Below are 20,419 nucleotides of genomic sequence, written 5' to 3' on the forward strand. Positions count from 1 at the left end.
GGTCTTTCACAGACGCCACGAATCTCTACTAAGCTTCCCTTGTCGGCATTTACGCGTTCCCTTTTGAGCCTAGAGTGCCACAGCATCTGCTTTCTCAATATCTTCCGAATTTCGTTGCCAAATCATGGTGATTCTTTTCCATCCTTTACTCACTTACTAGACACGTTACTCTCCAGACCATGATTTAAAATCTGCTTATAATTTGACCATAATTCCTCTACATCCATCTTACTGGAACTAAGTTGTGAAAATTCACTGTCTATGTAAGATGCTAATAACTGCTTATCTGCTCTATCTAGCAGAAACACGCTTCAAGCCTTCTTGACTGATTTATTAACTTAAGTAATCATACTTTCTTTAATGACATCATGATCGCTAATCCCCGTTTCTATACTGACATTGTCGATAAGGTCTCGCCTATTTGCAGCTACAAGGTCTAAGATATTTCCAATGCGTGTGGGCTGCCGAGCTAGCTGCTCAATACAGTTTTTAAAAAAGTGTTGCGAGTTAACGAGCATTGCGCTCTCATTTAAATATATGGCCGAAAGAGTCAGCATACAGGAATTGTGAAACCAACCCTGTCGTCGAGGACCGTGTGCCACAAAGGACGCAGTTCCACCACGAGATGGGGAAACTCACAGGCGTCTATTGTCTATTGAGGCCTAGGCGCTTTAGTTTGAGAGTGAGACAGACGAGAACCTACGCCATAGGGAAACCCAGTAGAAGGCTTTTGTGGCCAAGGAGACGTAGCAATGTTAAATATGGCGGACCTAAGATCGGCCATGAAGTGAAACATTCATGAAAACTAGTTAACTGTAGCAATGTTAAATATGGCGGACCTAAGATCGGCCATAAAGGGAAACATTTATGAATACTATTTAATTCTGCAGTAGTGCAGGGAATGAAGCCACAGTAATTGTATCCGCTGTCCTCCATAAATTTTCGTGGTGATCCCAATAAAACTTGAATATTGATCATATCTTCTTCTTCTTCTTCTTCTTCTTCTTCTTGCGTTACGGCCACTGTAGGACCACGGGTATCCCCTTCGTGGACTGTATTTTCCTCTTTTTCTCCCAGAACCTCTTCATTCTTTCTCTTCTTCTCTCCCGCTCTTCTTCCGAGATCTTTAGTGTCCTTTTCTCCTGCCGGCTCCACTGGTGACACTCAAATCTTTTCCTATATTCTTCTCTGTCGTTGACATACGGCATATTGGGTGGGTAGGTTGTTTCTGGGGAGGAGACAAAACAGCGAGGTGATCGGTCTCATCAGATTTGGAAAGGATGTCGGCTGTGCCTGAACTGTGTGTTCCTCACAGTTTGATTCCTGTCCCTCTTAATGTCACTTGCAGCGTTAATTTCAATTCCCGGCACGCCCCATCTTTTGTTTACTAGCGATTCCAAGGCGGCGCTGTGTGCTCTGCACTGAGCGGTTACTCATTGCACGCACATCAGGGGGTGATGGGAAGGCCGGCAGTGGGAAGTGGTCGCGAGTAGTGCGACCGTTGTCGACGCTCTATGCCGATTGTAGACATGGCCTCGGTAAGGTTACTAGCGTCTGCACGTAATAGTGGTGTCTGATTCACGACGTTATTGAAATTCTATCAGTTCTGTTTCCTCTATGTTGCCAGTGTGGAAGCAAGACAGGATCCCGGTACCGGTAGTTATTCGTCGGACTGTGCATCAATCAATGTAAGATCTATCATACACCATTGTTTAGCGGTGGTTGACATTCACATTCCGCTAAAACGGTGATTCAGTAACCAGGCCATATTGCCGTAGTTATTCGTCGTGACTACTGTTGACTGTTCCTGTCAGACGCTGTAGTATTCTCTTCCGTTTCTTCCGCTGTGTACTGTTGCGTCCATTTCAGTGTTAATATTCAGCCCAATGTATTAGAAATGAATTTTTGTTGTCTTGTGGTTGAGCCCTGGGTTTGTTTGAATCAATAACCAGGACGTCCCATACCACTCACGATGCACGTCAAGCAACCAAGACAAATGTGACTTAAATTTGCTTTTGTGTAACTTGTTTATCCAGTTTTCTAAGAGGTTTTAGTTAATTAGTTAAATAATTATTTTATACTTTAAATTACGTAAAACTTGTTCCGCCCGTGAAATGAGGTTTTGACATGCGATGTTCTCTTTTTTTTGGGTTCTGGTCAAGTCCACGTTATACCATCTTAATGGTCTGTTAAGTGCCTCAGCACTCGCAACAGTCATATGGTGTATATCTAATTTAATACTTAGGTTAATTAATAGTAATTTTATTCAGTTCATTCCAGTCCTCTCATTTCTTGAGTGATTACAGGGTCTCCTATTTTCTGCCCTTATTCTTGATGTGTGAATGCCCGAGATCTGCAAAGATTTATTTGCGGGGCTCTTGCTATATGCCGTTACAGTTACCCGGCTCCTGGTGGCTGTTACGAATTCTATCGTGACTTGTTTGTTCTTCAGCCAATCGCTTCAATTAATGAGTTTAGCACCTTGTGGAGATCAATCTTACCCTTTCTTTACCTGCCTCAGCCTTAGGGAGGGGCTTAATTCCTCAAGCTAACTTTAGGCCAGCGCAGGTCCATTAGGATTCCTTTCACCTTAAGATAGTTTCATACAGCTCTAGAGAGTAACTTACCGTGGTCGAGGTTATTAAGTTGACTTCACACGGCCAATGTGATCCCAAAGCGATGGTTTTAATAATAATTTGTAACCCCTTTTATATGCTGAATTGTTCAGGGTGAAACAGATTTATGTTAGAAGTCTTTTTATACATATTTATGATATTTTTAAATTTATTGTCCTATTTCAATGATTTAATGCATATGCCCCTTTTAATGCTTGCCAGATTTATCCTGTCTTATTTACTGTTTAAGTAAGCACACTGAAATCTCACTCTCAAGTTAAACTAACTGATCTGCTTCCTGTAACACGTGAATTAGCTTAGTTCTCCGCGTCTACGATTTATCTCGTCGAAAGGTGTTTCAGTGCTGTAGTGTATACCAGTCAAATCTGAACCAAGTAGTTCTCTGTTTAACTGTTTATTCCCTAATTTTCGTGGAATTTAAAATTTCTAAATTTGCAAGCCTTAATCTGTTTGTGTAAATTGTTGTCAGTATAGCTGTGACCTAACTAATCAATTGCAACACGTAATTGTTGGTGTTTTAACTAGTTGTGTTCCAATAAATGCAAACTTAAAGTGAAGCTTGTGGGTATTCATATTCCCTGGTTCCTCATCCTCAGTAATGCTAGAATAAAATTTTTTATTAAAGCTTGTGTTAAGAATTTTCGGTGAGATACTGGTAGAAAATAAAACGAGGCACTACAGCGCCCTTTCAAAGGAAACATCCCGGCATTTGCCTGTAGGGATTCAGGGAAATCACGGAAAACCTAAATCATCACGGCCGGACGCGGGATTGAACTGTCGTCCTCCCGAACCCGAGTCCTGTGTGCTAACCACTTCCCTACCTTGCTCGGTCCGGCATATTGGTCGGTGTATATTTGTTCCTCCAAATTTCCTTTCCTTCGACCTTGATCCCCAATTCCAACCAGTCCTTCTGAAGTTCAACAACCCACTTGGTTCCTGTCTTTCGCCTTTGTCCTCCCTTTTGTTTGCCACAGTCTTCGTCATTTTGTCCATACTCACCCTAATAACATGTCCAGCAAACCTTGTCCTTTTGAGTCTGATTTCCCTGGATATTATTCTCATGTTCCAGTATAGTTCTTCCCTAGCTCTTCGCATCCATCTCTCTCCACACCTTTGGGACATAGTATTTTTCTCTCTTATTTCTCTAGTTGTTCTGCTCCATTTCTTCCTAGTGTCATCGTCTCAGCAGCATATAATACTGCTTTCCTCACCGTTACCTTGTAGTGTCTTATCTTTGCCTCTGTGGATATGTTCTTTTTATTGTATGTCTCTCTTGTCATACAGGAGGCTAACCTTATCTTCTTTACCCTGTCTGTTATTCCCTCCTTGCTCCTGTTCCTTCGTGTTATAAATTCTCCCAGGTATTTAAATTTGTCTAGCATTTGTACAGTGCCTTCCTGTGTTTCCCAGTCTGCAGTGGTATTTAATGTCTTTGTCTTGTTATACGCGATCCTCAGACCCACCTTTCTGGCTACCTTACTTAAGTTGTCGAGTTGTGTCTTTGCGTCTTCTTCCGTCTCACTTACTAGTGCTATGTCGTTTGCGAAGGCTAGGCACTCCACTTTAGCCCTGTTGTCCTCTTCCACATGGGTTTTTGGTATTCCCATTTCCTCTTTTATTGCTCTCCACTGCCTCATCACCTCGTCCAGTGCTATAGTGAACAACAAAGGTGATAATCCATCTCCCTGTTTAACACCAGCCTTGATCTCAAATTCTTGTGACAGTGCTCCTCTGAATGTTGCCCTTGCTTTGTGTCTGTCAGAATTTCATTTATGAGTTCGTGTGTAGTTCCATCTCGTCCTCTGTCCTTCAGGATCCTAAAATATTGATCATATCTATAATAGTTTAGAAATTGCTGTTAAAGTGAAATTAAGAAGTTTTATAACAAAGACCTGAATGCTAAATCTGAACGCTTCGATCGACATTTCATATAGAAGCGCATCATTAAAATTACAAACGTTGTAAATATCAACACTTTAACTTTATTTGTTTAAAAGATATCGCAAATTTAAATTATCAGTACTTACAGTTAAGCATCAGATCGTCATTTCCTCCACACAAAACACATTGAACGATGACAGCATGACACCTTATTGAATCATTAGGTAATAGAATATTTGTTGTGAAGTTTAGTGCATAATAATTACTTTTTTTTATTTATCTATCAGAAAAAACATTGGTGCAAGGCTGCTGGCCGTGACATTCAAAGTTAAGAAGGAAACTGTATTGGTTTTATGTAAAATAATTTAACGTTTATTGTGTGATGGATATTATTGTTACTTTATTTAGAACGTGAAAGTGGTCAAGCTTGGATTATTTAAATATGTTAAAATGTAAAATAATGTAGAATAAGCTGTAGCCAATCAGATGGTTGTCTTCAGAAGAGGGAACTGCCCTAGGCAGTTGAGCGAGAATATTCGGCGCGCGGCAAACGCGACCGGGGACGGCCAGAAGGCAATCCTGGACGAGACACCAAAGGGGACAGTTCGGATGAAGACGCGAAAGCGGACGGTCCATTTTTAGGCAGCTAGGAAGTGAAATGACTTAGAAAATTTAGCGTTGCGTGGTATCGCGGGACTTAATCTCTGAGCGGTGAGCAGCAGCGCGCCTGGAGTGAATTCCAACTTTTCGTATAGTTAACGAAGTGGAGTGCTGGACTTTTAACTCACGATGAGATTGTGAATGATCGAACTGTGTCAAATGGATATGCGCTCGAGTGTAATAGCAGTTCTTAATACGACCACTTTCGCTTTTATTTTGCTTTCGGAATAAAAATAATTCTAACCAAATCTCAACTGTGTGGCCTACATCATTTATGGGTCGTTAATTTAGTTCCCGATATTATTATTACTGTTATTATATGTTATGTTAACTTTTTATTTCGGAAACTTGCCATCAGCCAGACAATTTAACCAAAGGATCACAAGTGTCTAATTTAAGGCGTGTAATGCGACACGTGCGGTTCAACCCCTAAATGAGTTTCAGCAAAGACATTTCGACGAAGAGGAACCGCATGTGAGCCCGAACGTCTTTGGGACTTCAGCTCACAGTCTTCAAAAGTAACAGACTATCAATCGGCACCCCTCTGCAATGAATCCATAAACATACCAGTCTACACTCAGTTGGTTAAAGTCTCCTCCAACTAGTATTGCATGATCTGGGTTTTTACGAGCTATTGACCCTAGACTTTCTTTGTGTAGTGCACCTCTGCTCCTACAAACTCCCACAGGATAACGCCGGTCTACAAATCTGCAGCCAAAACCGTCTCAGAGTCGACGAAGCCTTTGGTTGAGATCCTCCACACGGCTCCAAACCAAAGGACTCCGATCAACTCTGGGAACAACGCTGCAAATTGTGAATTCGGCTTGCATCCCGCACGCGAGGCCAGCAGTCTTAACCATCTCCGCCAGCCGACTGTACGAACTGCGGATCGCCTCAAAACCCAGGCGACAGGCATCATTATTGCCGACGTGAGCCACAACATGCAGACGACGCCATCCTGAACGCTCGGCAGCCGTAGGCAAGGCCGCCTCCACATCTCGGCAGACATACGGAGCGAAAAATGGCTTTCTTTCCAGCCCTGCTTAAGGGACTCAATAACGCGCTTAACTTCGGAGCTCTCAATAACTAATAACCCACTGCCCACTTGTGACTGTTTTCACCCTGCTGAAGGAGCGGACAGCTCCTCCTGCGTCCGCACACTTCATGCACACATCGTAGCCATCCTAGCAAGACTAACTGAGGAGGTAAACTACAAAAGCTTATTAGCTTTTTTCCCTTCCCCTCTGTAATATATTATTTAAAGGGATACATTTTCGTTGATGTCTCATTCCAGCGAGCTCCATCCCTACTTGCTGAGGTCACTGTAATCAACGTGCAAGCTGAAGTAACTGAAATAAACCATCACTCAGAATGCAAAATTTATCAAAGGACAGTGGTTTTCATGATAGATACTGATGACTTACATGAGGCTTATTTAGTTAACCTGATTGCCCATCTCAAACACAATTCTGTCTGTAAATATTTTTAACGTTGATTGATGAGTACTACAAAAATGCGTGGGTAGGTTTACAAATGGCTGAAAGTGATACTGAGAATGCAAGTGCACTTAAAAAATTTAAGTGTGTAGTAGGATTCGTACAATTTACAAACAGACTTAGGTAAAGAATTTTGCGATACCAATTTGGAGAAGCTAATGCAAGAACGTGTGATTAGTCACTATCCATCTGTTTCTACCTTGAAAGCTTCATCTGTGAAGCAGTTCAGTGTGTAAATGTATCATTGCCCAAGATTCTTTCGAATGGACTGACATTGTGCACGATCTAGTAAGTCAATGCAGGCACACAAAACACTGAAAAATTAATATTATAGGTAATAGCGTTTTGTGTACAGTGTATAATAAGATCAGGATGTTAGCTCCATGGAAAGCTAAATTCAAAATCGGCCACTTTGATGGAATCTGCAAATACGACAATTTACGTAAAAGGCGTCATCCCATTGGACCCACCAAGATATTCAACATTCAAGCAATTTATGAGACAAGCCCAAGAACGTAGCTGCCGGAAAATTACAAGTTACGACATGTAGCAGGGAATTTCACAGTAGAGAACCACAAAGAAGTCAGATAACCATCTATATATCTAGTTGAAAAAATCATTCGAAGAAAAGCAAATATAGCTTTTGTGAAGCGGTTGTGTTTTTATAAATCACATGTTTCTTGAAATACACTGTAAGACAGTGCATGTGTAACGGCTTGGCTGCATTGGGACAACTGTGTGCAGAAGTTATCCCGAACACGTATCCCTAGAGGAAATGGAAGTTCATCATAAAACGCAGTGTCAACATTAGGCTACTGCCTTCGCTGCAGGGTGGTAGGCTTGTGAGGTATGGCTTGTTGAAGGTCACCAGTCTCTGGCACAAATGCAGAAACTCCGGTTGCTGCCTACTTAACAAGCCTTCACACGTATAATATCTGACGCTGAGTTAGCAAGACCTGCACAGACGGTTTCTCTGCCGCCTCCAGATTCACTCAAGTCAGGAGACATGTGCATACTGTGTTTCTCAAGAGTATGTGTGCATGTGCGTATATGAGACGAAATTTACTGACAAGCTAGAATTGTCGGTTCTTACGTGTTTCTGACATGGGAATTCTGTAAGTTACATTCTTTACATGTTATTTGATGCTGTCTGCACATGTGAGATAATACGCATTTTCGTATTTTTTTGATGTATAATACATACCCTTCAGATACTTTTCAACGTTTCGGCTGTATACTTGTTGCTCTGTTACACTTCTAAGGCTGGTAAAATACGGTGGATATTATTGAAGACATGTAATTATAGGTTTGTTGGATTAAGAGCTTTGTGACTGGTCCATTTACAAGATCAGGTGCTTGGCAAGGTCAAAGAACTATTCCTTAACATGTGCAAGCTTTTAGTCAAAAGACACCTAAAATTATGCACTGTATTTATTGTCCATGCTGTCTCTGTCGGCTATGGATTACTTCAGTGTGCTTTACGGTGGCGTTATGAAGCTAAGATTTATGAGGGTGTCTGGCCTCATTGCCTTCAGTAGGAAGGCTGCAGAACAGTGCTTCTGGGGCTCACCAGAGCCTTTCGTGCTACACCTGTGCCAGAAAATATATAAATATATATGATTTTACGGTCTGGACAACCACAGATTACATATATGTAATTCTACTCTTTAATTTATTTTGTAACGTTTTGCAGCCTTCGGTGGTACGTAATCGTATTTCAGCCGTCTCCATCTTTGCACTGTTTAGCGGCATGTTTCCCTACCTCTTCTCTAGGTCATACTGCGCACCGGCAGTTTCAGTAACACCATGTCAACTGTTCTGTTAGGTGGCCTGGCCTTCCTGCTTCAGGCATAGTCACGTCTCCACTATGTGCCTTTTGCGGACATTGGATGATTTTTTATGGTCGCTGGTGAGTCTTTATATAGTTTTCCTCCGGGGTTGTAACGTCAGTTCGTTTTTAGGTCCATACCCGCTGCTCACAGTGCTCATGAACACTGTCTGCGCCTGCTACCCATTGGAATTTTTGATGTTATATCTTGTAACCATCCAATTTAAGCGGTTCTGGCAATTCTAACACCTTCCGAACAATGAAAGACTGTATTTTTAAAGAACCAATGTTAAACTTGTTATGTGTGTATTAGTTCCTGTATCTTTCTGGTTAACTGCCTTATTTTATCACTATTATCCCTTATAATTCATATTACAACTTTTCGTAGATGTATACACTGAGGATGCGATTAAATTATCGCGAAAACGTTTGTTTTATTCTGTAATAATTGAACTATTAACAGCTAATGCAGCTACCAAAAGTTTTTTAGAAGACTTTAATAGCGTTTTTAAAAAGAATTTAAAATATTTCTATATAGATATAGTATATATAAAATCCTTCGGGTGTGTTAGGTCGGAAGCAATGTTATCGAGTATATGTGCTCACAGAAATCCACATACTTAATAAAAAACACTTCGGAATATTGGAACTGGAGTAATGGCAGTGTGAGTGGGACACATGAGACATCGCGAGGAGGTGTATAGCATATTCCGAAGTATTACCCATATTAGCCCGTCCGGCTAGCCGCCCACTCTAGCGCTCTGCTTCCTGAGCGGGAAGCGTGCCGGTCCCCGGCACGAATCCGCCCGGCGGATTAGTGTTGAGGCCCGGTGTGCCAGGCAGTCTGTGTATGGTTTTTAAGGCGGTTTTCCATCTCCTTCGGCGAATACAGGCTGGTTGCCCTAATTCCGCCTCAGATACACTATGTCGGCGATTGCTGAGCAAACACACTCTCCACGTACCCGTTCACCATATTTACTCTAACCACACAAACATTTTCGGTTACACACGTCTGGTATGAGACGTTCCCGGGGATGGAGGGAGAGGAGAGGGGGGGAGTGGTTCCACTGGGTTCGATGTGGGGTGGCGGTGGGGTTGGTGGACTGCTGTGGTCTCAACCACTGAGGGCTACGGCGGGTCGACGCCTCTCCGTCGTTTCTCCGTCCCTTGTTTAAATACACAATACAATTGCCGATATTCTTAATAAGCGAAACCGTGACCGTAAAGAGGTATGACCCATAACAGGTCACAGCAGGTCCAAAATGCTGGAATGCAGAAACACATCAATCTCCGAACGCTGAGAGGGAGGTCCCACCAATGATATTGTTTTGAATTGTCCACGCCCTCTGAAGAGAAGAATACTTGATTGCAACTTGTACACATCTATAGAAGATCCCCATTTATGGACTAAAGTTATACAAACGATAAAAGTTTATGAGCACATCAGAAAATTTACCACACTGTCCGCTACAACTTAGTCAAAACCGCACTTCTTTGTATTTACTTATTTGGGCACGGCGTGATATAGCTGTCTCGGCCTATATTCAAATGAAAGAAAATTTCTAAGTGGTTTGGTTCTCTATTATATATATCCTTCCTTTCTTGACGGCGTGTTTCGAGAGTATGACCTCATCAAGAGGTGCCTTTATTATATATAAACTGGATTTAAAACCCTTAAAGAGGAATGCAACCATTAACACGTTAATTATAAAACAGAGTTGGAAATAGCTGTAAGGTTGCTCAGAAATGGTCACTGTTTCTTTGTAAATTTCTTTATTGTTTTCTGCCACGACGAATCCAAGGATTATCCCACCATCTGTTGACCAAATAAATAACCAAAATTATTTTTGACTTGGTATTTTTTTGAATTATTATTTCATCCTCCTTGTCAATATGGGGGAGGAGTAGATTGTTAGCAGTACAGTTGTCCGCTCTTCAGCCAAGCGAATTAACAAATAAATTATAGTCAGAAACAGAAACAAAATTTAGGTTAGTTTTCTACTTTAAACCAAAAATGAAAGACGGGCAGTTAAAAAAGTAAATACATACATTTCAAAAACGCATCGCAGGAAGGTGAAATTCTTCTGATAAAAACACTGAAGCAGTGCACTTCCACTTAAAAGCTGAAGAATCAGCGCTAGGATGAGAAGTATTGCCAGAGGGGAGGGGCGTGGGTGGAAAGATAGGGAGCTGTTAGATAGGAAAACTATGGAGATGAGAGGTAGAAGTTAAGGTGGACCGTGGGAAATACAAACGGTGGGAAAGACAAAGCGTGAGGATAGTGAGTTGTGTGGGTATGGCAGTGGTTACAAGAGGAAAAGAATGTGCGTGGATGGAGAGGGAAAAGGAGAGAGGGGCCCTGACGTGGACTGGGATAGGTGGAGAAGAGTTAAAGGTGGCAGGATGGATAAATAGCGGGGCGGATCTCATGGTCTTGGAAAGGGAGTTGGTTGAAGTAGCGTTTGGATGAGATATGAAGTGTGTGTAGGTGTATGATTCAGGGATTTCATAGCGAAGGCGAGGTAGCGTACCAGGGTTGACGAACTGAGGGGAGATAATGTGGTGATGGGAATCTAATTTGCAGATGCTATAGGAGTCGCGGAGGTGTTCGGTGTGGGTGAGGAGGGGTTGGCATTTGATGGGAATCCAAGTGGGTGGATGTAAACGGAAGCAGAAACCGGGACGGAGTGCATAGCGTTACATGATACTCCTTTCCCTTCCTTTATTGTTATTCCGTCCTCCACACCACTATCGGGGGCGCCTGTACGCTTTTGTGCTGTACGTGTCCCTTCATGTTTCCACTTTACTATCACATCAGAAACAGTGAACCTAGGGATATTTAGGAGTGTGGAAATCTCGCGTGCAGACGTATGACACAAGTGACACCCAATCACCTGACCGCATTCGAAGCCCATGCTGCTCTCACGATGTGTAATGTCTACTGAAGTCGCTGATGTGAAGTACCTGGCACTAGGTGGCAGCATAGTGAAGCTAATATGAAAAAGTATGTTTTTGGGGGTGTCCGGATACTTTTGATCACATAGTGTACGTTTGCCGAACGCCACGACTTTGCCTGGCATACGTGGAGGTACTGGTCAATTAAACAACTTAGCATACACGTATACAAAAAACGGAAGTTACGCAGTGATCCGCAATCCGTATCACTGTCTATTTTTACCAGGGATTTACTGAATAACATCACAGAATACAGTTGTCTGTATTCATTACAAATAACCTTAAAAGTAGAAGTTGTGGTAACCCTTTATAAAAACGCCTACATGTTAGACGATAATTTGTCTGTCTTATTTACAAATCTGTATTTTAAGATAAGACCAAAGCCCATTTCGGTGTAACAAGGGGCTTTAAAAAGACATTGAATTAAATCATATTTTCTCGAACTGATGTGAACTTTGACCCTCGTGGAAACGAGCGGTGTAATTGCCAGCTCAAAATACGGAGTGTTTTTCACATCGGCAGGTATGGTTCTGAAATAGCGTCGAGTATTTAATTCAATGCGATGAAATGTTGTTAATAATGTGCAGATTTGAGTACATTTTAGCTGTGGCCTGGAACACTAACTTCCAAAATGAGCTCGAGAGCAGCCGTTGCGGAACTACTAATTCCCTGTCCGCAGCCATTATAGTCCAGTGCTGCATACTTTGGCTAATGGATGCGGTAATCATATTACTGCGTCAAGTTAAGCCCTCAAACAGGAAACACGGAAGAATGATGAGCAGTGAACTTGAATACGTTCAGTGTATGAAATGGAACAAAGTAAGTCACTTAAAGCGTCTCAAATACAAGCTCAAATTGTATGCTTTTACACAGGTAAGTTATTTGGTAACAGAACTATCAACAGACTTATTTCTAAATTCGTAATAAATATATCTAACTGCGGATTCAACGTTTCACAAATAACGAGTTTTAAGTGACCTAGCAAATGGTGTTTTAAGCAATCGTAATATTAAATTTTATCTAATCTTCATTATATTGTTTCCTTTTGTACGTTTCTTTGTGCCTTGTTACAGTATAGTTACGCGAAATGTATATTGCAACAGTCTGTGGGAGGAAATAGTATAGCAAACTGAGATAAAATTGTAAATGCGGTAGTGCAGACACATCATAAGGTATCCCCCGAGTCTTTCACGGCGGCATACTTCAATAAAAATTTCTCGGTTTTCATCTGTGACATAATGTATAGATATTCGTTTGGGCATTTCATTCTAATGAATTGTATACCAAATATTTCACTTCACCGCTATTCGTGACGCTTTAGGTGATTTGCTGTCGTAATCGGCAGATCGACATTCCTTATTGTTAAATAAGAAAATAACGAACCAGCTCAAAAGGGAACGAACAGTTCACTTCACCACCCGTTGCACTTTGTTTTGCACACTCTTTGTGTACACATTACCACACGTCTGATGACAGTCCTGATATTGAGGATAGGTGTATTTTAGACTATGCTGTATAAGGAACAGTTAAATGAAAACTGACGGGACCATGGAATAGTTCCAGCCAAAAGTAATCACCACACGCATTAAGACATTTATCCTACTGCGAAACGAAGCGATCAGTTCCTCTTTCACTGAATGCGGTCGGCTGCTGATGGATCCACTACTGCACCCACTTTTACACTTCCTCGTCCATCTGAAACCAACATACACGCATGTCTTCCTTCAGGTCGCCAAAGATCTGAAAATCACACGGCAAAAGATCCAGGGTGTACGGATAATGTTGCAGTGTTTCCCAACCAAATAGCTAAAGCGTAACATTCATCCGATTGACAGTGTGGAGGCGGGCGTTATCGTGCATCAGAATGATACCGTCCGACTGTATTCCAGAGCGTTCCGACTTAATAGCGCGTCGCAATTTCTGGGAAGTGCTTTCATAGTGCTGCGGACTGATTCTGGCATCACGCCTGAGGAACTCGACAAGCAGTGTGTCCCTACAATCGAAGAAGGTCATCATGACCTTACAGGAACTTTGGATTTCTTTGGTGGAGGGAATGTGGGATGTTTCCACTGTTGGCTTGGCTGCTTGCCCTCATGCTGTCAGAATGCAGTCGGACGGAGTGATCCTGTTTGCACGATAACGCCCGTCCCCACACTGACAATCAGACGAATGCTACGCTTCAGTGATTTAGTTGGGAAACACTGCAACATCCTCTGTACAGCCGGGATCTTTCACCGTGAGATTTTCACGTGTTTGACGACCTGGAGACAGACGTGCGTGGACGTCGGTTTCAGTCGGACGAGGAAGTGCAAGAGTAGCTGCGGTTGTGGAGCTGTCATTGGCCTACCGCGTGCTACGAAACGGGAATGATACGTCTCGTCTCCCAGTGATATAAAATGTCTTCATGCGTGTGGTCATTACTTGTAAATGGAAACATTCCATGGTCCCGTAATACCGGATCTTCGGCCGCATATACAGGGTGGTCCATCTGAAGTTTCGGGTGAGATTATCTCGAAAACTATACATCGGGTAAAAATAGTGGGTAAGACAAGTTCGTAACCTCAAAGGGGGACATCAAATGACACTACACGTGACCTCAAGCCCTCGCTCCCTTGGGTGGTGCGGGGTCAACTTTTAAATCTTACATGGATACACCCAATTTTCGTTGCAGATTCGGATTCCCCATAAAAAAGTAATCAAGTTTTGTCTGAAACATTTTCTAAACCATTGACAGATGGCGCTGAAATCGAGAAAAATTAAAATTGGGGAAAAACTCCAATTTATTTAGAATGACCCGAGAAGGACACATCAAATCTATAAAAAATGTGCACCAAATCTTTCATAGCGCGAAATTAAGCAATTTTTGTACAAAATGTATCCTACCCGCCACAGTTTTTGATGGAGGGAGGCGGAATGGTATTAAAATCTCGTTAGGGAACTCTTCACAATTACATTACTCACCCGACTGTGGCGCTACCGTGTCCAAGCTACGATCTATGGCTCAGTATAACGGTCGGAGAAATGCGATCAGACATCACTTCACTTTTAGATTGTGAACCCTAAACATCAACTGACGAAAGTAAATTATTCTTTAGTGAAACATGGCTCACTATCCTCCTACAGAGATTGTTGGTATAATGTAAATTTTAGGTGAATGCAATAACAATTACGCTGCAGCTGCGCATTTGTATGCGGAACGTTTCCCAAACAGACGACATCCAATTGAAAACATTATTCGAAATTGCACTCAACGAGCTCGAAAAGGATACATGCACCGTCCACCTCGTCATCGTGAATACAATGAAAATGACACTCGTACACTTACCGTTCTCGCCTGTGTTCAACTGGATCCCCAAGTTAGTAGTTGTGCGATTCAGAGACAAACTGGAATACCGAAATCAACTTTTTGAGGATTTTGAAGGCACAAAAATATCATGTGCATCTTATCACACTGAGACTGTCAGTGGCCGTGCGGTTCTAGGCGCTGCAATCTGTAACCGCGCGACTGCTACGACGCAGGTTCGAATCCTGCCTCGGGCATGGATGTGTGTGATGTCCTTAAGTTAGTTAGGATTAACTAGTTCTAAGTTCTGGGGACTAATGACCTCAGAAGTTGAGTCCCACAGTGCTCAGAGCCATTTTTGACACAGTCATTGACGCTGAAAGACATGCAAATACGCGTGCATTTCTGCCAACGGGCCTTGCAAATGGTAAGAGGTGACAATGATTTTTTTAGATACGTTATGTTCACCGATGAAGCCACACTCAAAAACAATGGCGAATTAAATCGTCGTGATTGTCATTATTGATCCCCTGTCAATCCACACTGGCACAGATCCTTTGACAGTCAACACAAATGGTCTTTAATGATCTGGTGTGGAATTTTAAGAGGTTACTTGAGAGGACGGTGTTTTTTTGACCGAAATGTTACTGGGGAATCTTATTTACAACTTCTCCACGATGATTTGTTGGAGCTAATGGAAGATGTTGATTTAGAAACTATGTAACGAATGCGGTTCCAAAACGCCGGAGTAGCTCCCCCTTATCCTAAAAATGTGCAGAATGTTTTGAATTTACGGTACCCTGGTTGGTGGATAGGACGCGGCAGACCAATAAAGTGGACTCCACGTTCACCGGACCTAACAGCTCCTGAATTTTTCTAGTGGGGTTATTTAAAAATATTGTTGATGGAAGACAGCCCACAACCAGATACGATATGGAGCAACACATTCGAAGAAGAAAAATGGTTCAAATGGCTCTGAGCATTATGGGAGTTAACATCTGAGGTCAACAGTCGCATAGAACTTCGAACTACTTAAACCTAACTAACCTAAGGACATCACACACATCCATGCCCGAGGCTGGATTCGAACCTGCGACCGTAGTAGTAGCGCGGTGCCGGACTGAAGCTCCTAGAACCGCTCGGCCATCGCGGCCGGCGCATTCGAAGAGCGTGTGCAGCCATACCACGAGATGTGCTGCTCAAAACTGTGGACAACTTTCGCAGACGATTGACTTTATTCATTGCAGCAAATGGGGATAACTTTTAACAATTTCTTCATGGCTAATTACATTAGTTAAGCACCCCAAATTGTGAGAGGGAAGGGGACTGACACTAATGAAGCACCCCATGGGAACAGCATCCTACTACGTCCATGTCATTGTTTCTGGGTAACGCTAAAAGTAGGATAAAGTACATTTTGTACAAAAATAACTTAATTGGGTGTAACGAAGGAATTGGTGCACTTTTGTTCGATTTGATGCGTCTTTCTCGGATAATTCTAAATAAATCAGAGTTCTTCCCCAATTTTACATTTTTCACGATTTCAGCGCCCTGTTTCAGCTGTTTAAATAAATGTTTCAGACTAGACTTGATTACTTTTTATGGAGAATCAGAATCTGCAATAAAAATGGGTGTTTCTATTTAAGATTTAAAAGCCCACCCCCCCCCCCCTCCCGCCTGCCCAACGGGGCGGGGGCTTGTGGTCACGTGTAGTATCACTTGATGTCTCCCTCTGAGGTTACGAACTTCTCTTACCCACTGTTTTTACCCGATGTATAGTTTTCGAGATAATCTCATCCGAAACTTCAGCAGATCTACCACCCTGTATATTCCGGAAAGCTTCGTAGCTCGATAATTTTCGCTAAATGATGATTAAACCTGACCTGGTTTATTTGCACCGAGTAAAGCGACATGAGTACTGTCTATCTTTCTTACGCCAATATCACTGTATCCCGAAATGGAAAATGAAGCTCAAAAACTCGTGACAGTACATCAGAAAAATATGAACTGGAATTTTAAATGCCATGAGTAGAAAGGGCAGAAGAGACAGATAGTTATTACTGCGACGTAGTTGTCTTTTCTGGAATTGGAACGACTAAAGGTCTCATTAGTTTCCAATATTACGCTGTAAGCTGAACTCAGTCCGGTGGATCAAAGGGAACATATTGGTATACGTAAGAAGCCAAGGAAACGTTAATGTTAAAGGGATAAACCAAACAACGTGCAGTTGTATGGGAGTACATGACACATGACATAAATAAATAATTCTGTCAGCGTTCAGCTGTTCTTCTTTTTTCATTTTCTGCGGAAGATAAAGTTCGTTTGAAATTGAGAAAATAACTGAATGTTTAAATTATAAAGTGAATTTTCATTCGTAGCTGCTTGTGCGTCGACTAACCAGTCATTTGGTTACAAATAAGAGCTCTGCACGCGAAAGGCAAACTTACGAGTTGGAGTCTGGATCCTGCAGCTGTAATCTCACAAAAAGTTTCAAAGCAGCGCACTCTCCGCTTCAGGGCGAAAGATTGAATGTGAAAAGTTGAAGGTTGTTTCGTAGAACGAAAACAATACTTTGTGATGTGGAAAAAAACAAAATTTTAGATGAGAGCACACGTGCGGCAGGCGAAAGAGCGGGCGAGTTTGATGTGTCAGACTACTTTAACACGTAAAACAGAGCATTGTTTTCAAATTATTATGGAAACCCAATGGTCTAAGCAGAGCAAGGCGTCGCAGTGGTCAAAACGCTAGTCTCACATTCGGAAAGAACTCAATTCAAATCTGTGTTCATGATTCAAGTTTTCAGTTGCTATTGACAAGGTATTTCAGATAGAATCCGTATTTCTGGATTTCCGGAAGGCTTTTGACACTGTACCACACAAACCGCTCGTAGTGAAATTGTGTGCTTATGGAATATCGTCTCAGTTATGTGACTCGATTTGTGATTTCCTGTCAGAGAGGTCACAGTTCATAGTAACTGACGGAAAGTCATCGAGTACAACAGAAGTGATTGCTGGTGTTACACAAGGTAGTGTTATAGGCCCTTTGCTGTTCCTTATCTGTATCAACGATTTGGGAGACTATCTGAGCAGCCGTCTTCGGTTGTTTGCAGATGAAGCTGTCGTTTATCCACTAATAAAGTCATCAGAAGATCAAAACAAACCGCAAAACGATTTAGAAAAGATATGTGAATGGTGCCGAAAGTGGAAGTTGACCCTATATAACGAAAAGTGTTAGGTCATCCACATGAGTGCTAAGAGGTACTCGTTAAACTTCGGTTACACGATAAATCAGTCTAATCTAAAAGCCATAAATTCAACTATATACCTAGGTATTACAATTACGAACAACTTAAATTGTAAGGAGCACATAGGAAATCTTGTGGGGAAGGCTAACCAAAGACTGCGTTTTATTGGCAGGACTCTTATAAAATGTAACAGACCTACTAAGGAGACTGCCTACACTACGCTTGTCCGTCCTCTATTAGAATACTGCTGCGTATGGGATCCTTACCAAACAGGACTGACGGAGTACATCGAAAAAGTTCAAAGAAAGGCAGCACGTTTTGTATTATCGCGAAATATGGGAGAGAGTGTCACAGAAATGATACCGGATTTGGGATGGACATCATCAACAGAAAGGCGTTTTTCGTTGCGACGGAATCTTCTTACGGAATTCCAATCACCAACTTTCTCCTACGAATGTGAAAATATTTTGTTGACTCCGAGCTACGAAGGGAGGAACGATCACCACGATAAAATAAGGGGAATCAGAGCTCGTACGGAAAGATATAGGAGTTCATTCTTTCCGCTCGCTATACGAGATTGGAATAATAGAGAATTGTGAAGGTGGTTCGATGAACCCTCCGGCAGGCACTTAAATGTGATCTGCCGAGTATTCATGTAGATGTAGATGTTCAGTTGTTTCCGTAAACCACTCGAGGAAGATGCTGGCATGAGTCCTTTCGAATGGATACGGACTATCTCCTCACCTATCCGGTCGCATCCGAACTTGTGCATTCACTTTTCTGCTCTCATTGTGGATGGAATTTTAAAGCTTAAAATTCGTAAATTATCATGCTCTAAAAGAAAATATTATAATAAAAACCAATAAGAACAGCTGTCTCATGCATCGGTAACTAATAAACAATGGTGTTTGTTCTGCTAAAGTTCTTTTTCACGTCATCTAGATAAAAGTCATTACATAAAAGTCATCTAGCTTTATAAGTCCTAGTATTTCCGATTGTCTTTTGATGACGCTTGACTGGAAAAGCTGGAGGAGACAGGGAGATGTGAAGTACTATTTTCGCGATCCAGAGCAGCAGAATGAAAATAACTGTCACGTTATTCTGATTTGTACTGTACCAAGATTAGCTAAACTACTGTTGATCACTGAAGGAAGAAAGCCTGAAAGAGATTTTCTTCCTCGCCGTTGTCGTCTTTACAGGCGTGCTGCATCTGTAATCACTGAACATTCAACCACAATCATCCGTCATTTCTTCCATTACAGTGGTAACAACTACGCCTAAGATTGGTAAAATACAGCAACAGTTATGCTTGCGTAACTGCGACACAAACATTTGTGCTAATAGTTGTAGGGCAGCACTAATACTGGTATAAATAGTTAGGGTAATTGTCACACGATGTGTGAATTATCTTACACAGGTAATGGTAGGAATAAGGTTTGTTAATGTATATGTTAAAACATATAAATTTAATACTTGAGAAAACGCAAAATAAGCTACGGTTCAGTGGGTAAAGAGATCCTCCATACCAATATATGTAACAAGGTCACGGCTCTGTTGATGGTGAATTTGGTAGAGATGCATTTATTATTCATTTTTGTGGTTACAATCTTTCTACGTGAAAATGTCTTTTCAGTCGATTTCCGAAGTAGGGCTGTTTCTGTTTCATTAATATAATCATAAACAACTTGGTAATCAAATAATTAACAAAAGTGAACCAAATGGTGGTTTGAATAGGAATATACCTTTGACCAGTCATTCTTGGCTCTAAGTATGAATCTAAAGTTAAATACTGTGTTGTGAGTTTGAATCTGTTAAATTTCCATGGTTCTCATAAATTAAGTACGTATGTGAAGAAAAGTACAGATATAGGTACTAAAATAAGACACATATGCATAGCGCACAAAACTACGAAGACAATAACAGGAAACACAAAACCATCCCTGCAATCATACTCAATGGCTCCCGACACCATGACGGCAGGAGTAATGCCACTGTGCCTCTCCAAAACAGTGGAAGAAAGGAAGCTCACCTCGAGCTCCCGTAATTCTCGCCGATGATGATCAGCTAGGGTACTGCAGAACCCAATTCATCGCAGAACACATTGCGATGCCATTAAATAGCAGTCCATATTTCCCGGCCACGGCACCAGTCCAAATACAGCCGTTTGTGATTTAGTATTAATGCGTAGTCTATGTATGGGATAGTTATTCCCTAGTTCGGCTGCTTCTAGTCCACGACCAATAGGGGTGAAGCAGAATGTTCGCGAATCGCAGGCGCTGATGTGATGGGGTTACTATGTGCTCGGCGCACAGTGCGGCTCCTTCCTTGTGATGGTGAAACGTGGTCGACTGGAATCTTGACGACGATTGTACATGTCCTGACCTATCCATGGAGTCCAACTTCAGTCCACTGTTACATCCCAATGCCCGACAAATC

The sequence above is a fragment of the Schistocerca nitens genome, chromosome 3 (genome assembly GCF_023898315.1).
Source record: "Schistocerca nitens isolate TAMUIC-IGC-003100 chromosome 3, iqSchNite1.1, whole genome shotgun sequence".
Lineage (NCBI taxonomy): Eukaryota > Metazoa > Arthropoda > Insecta > Orthoptera > Acrididae > Schistocerca > Schistocerca nitens.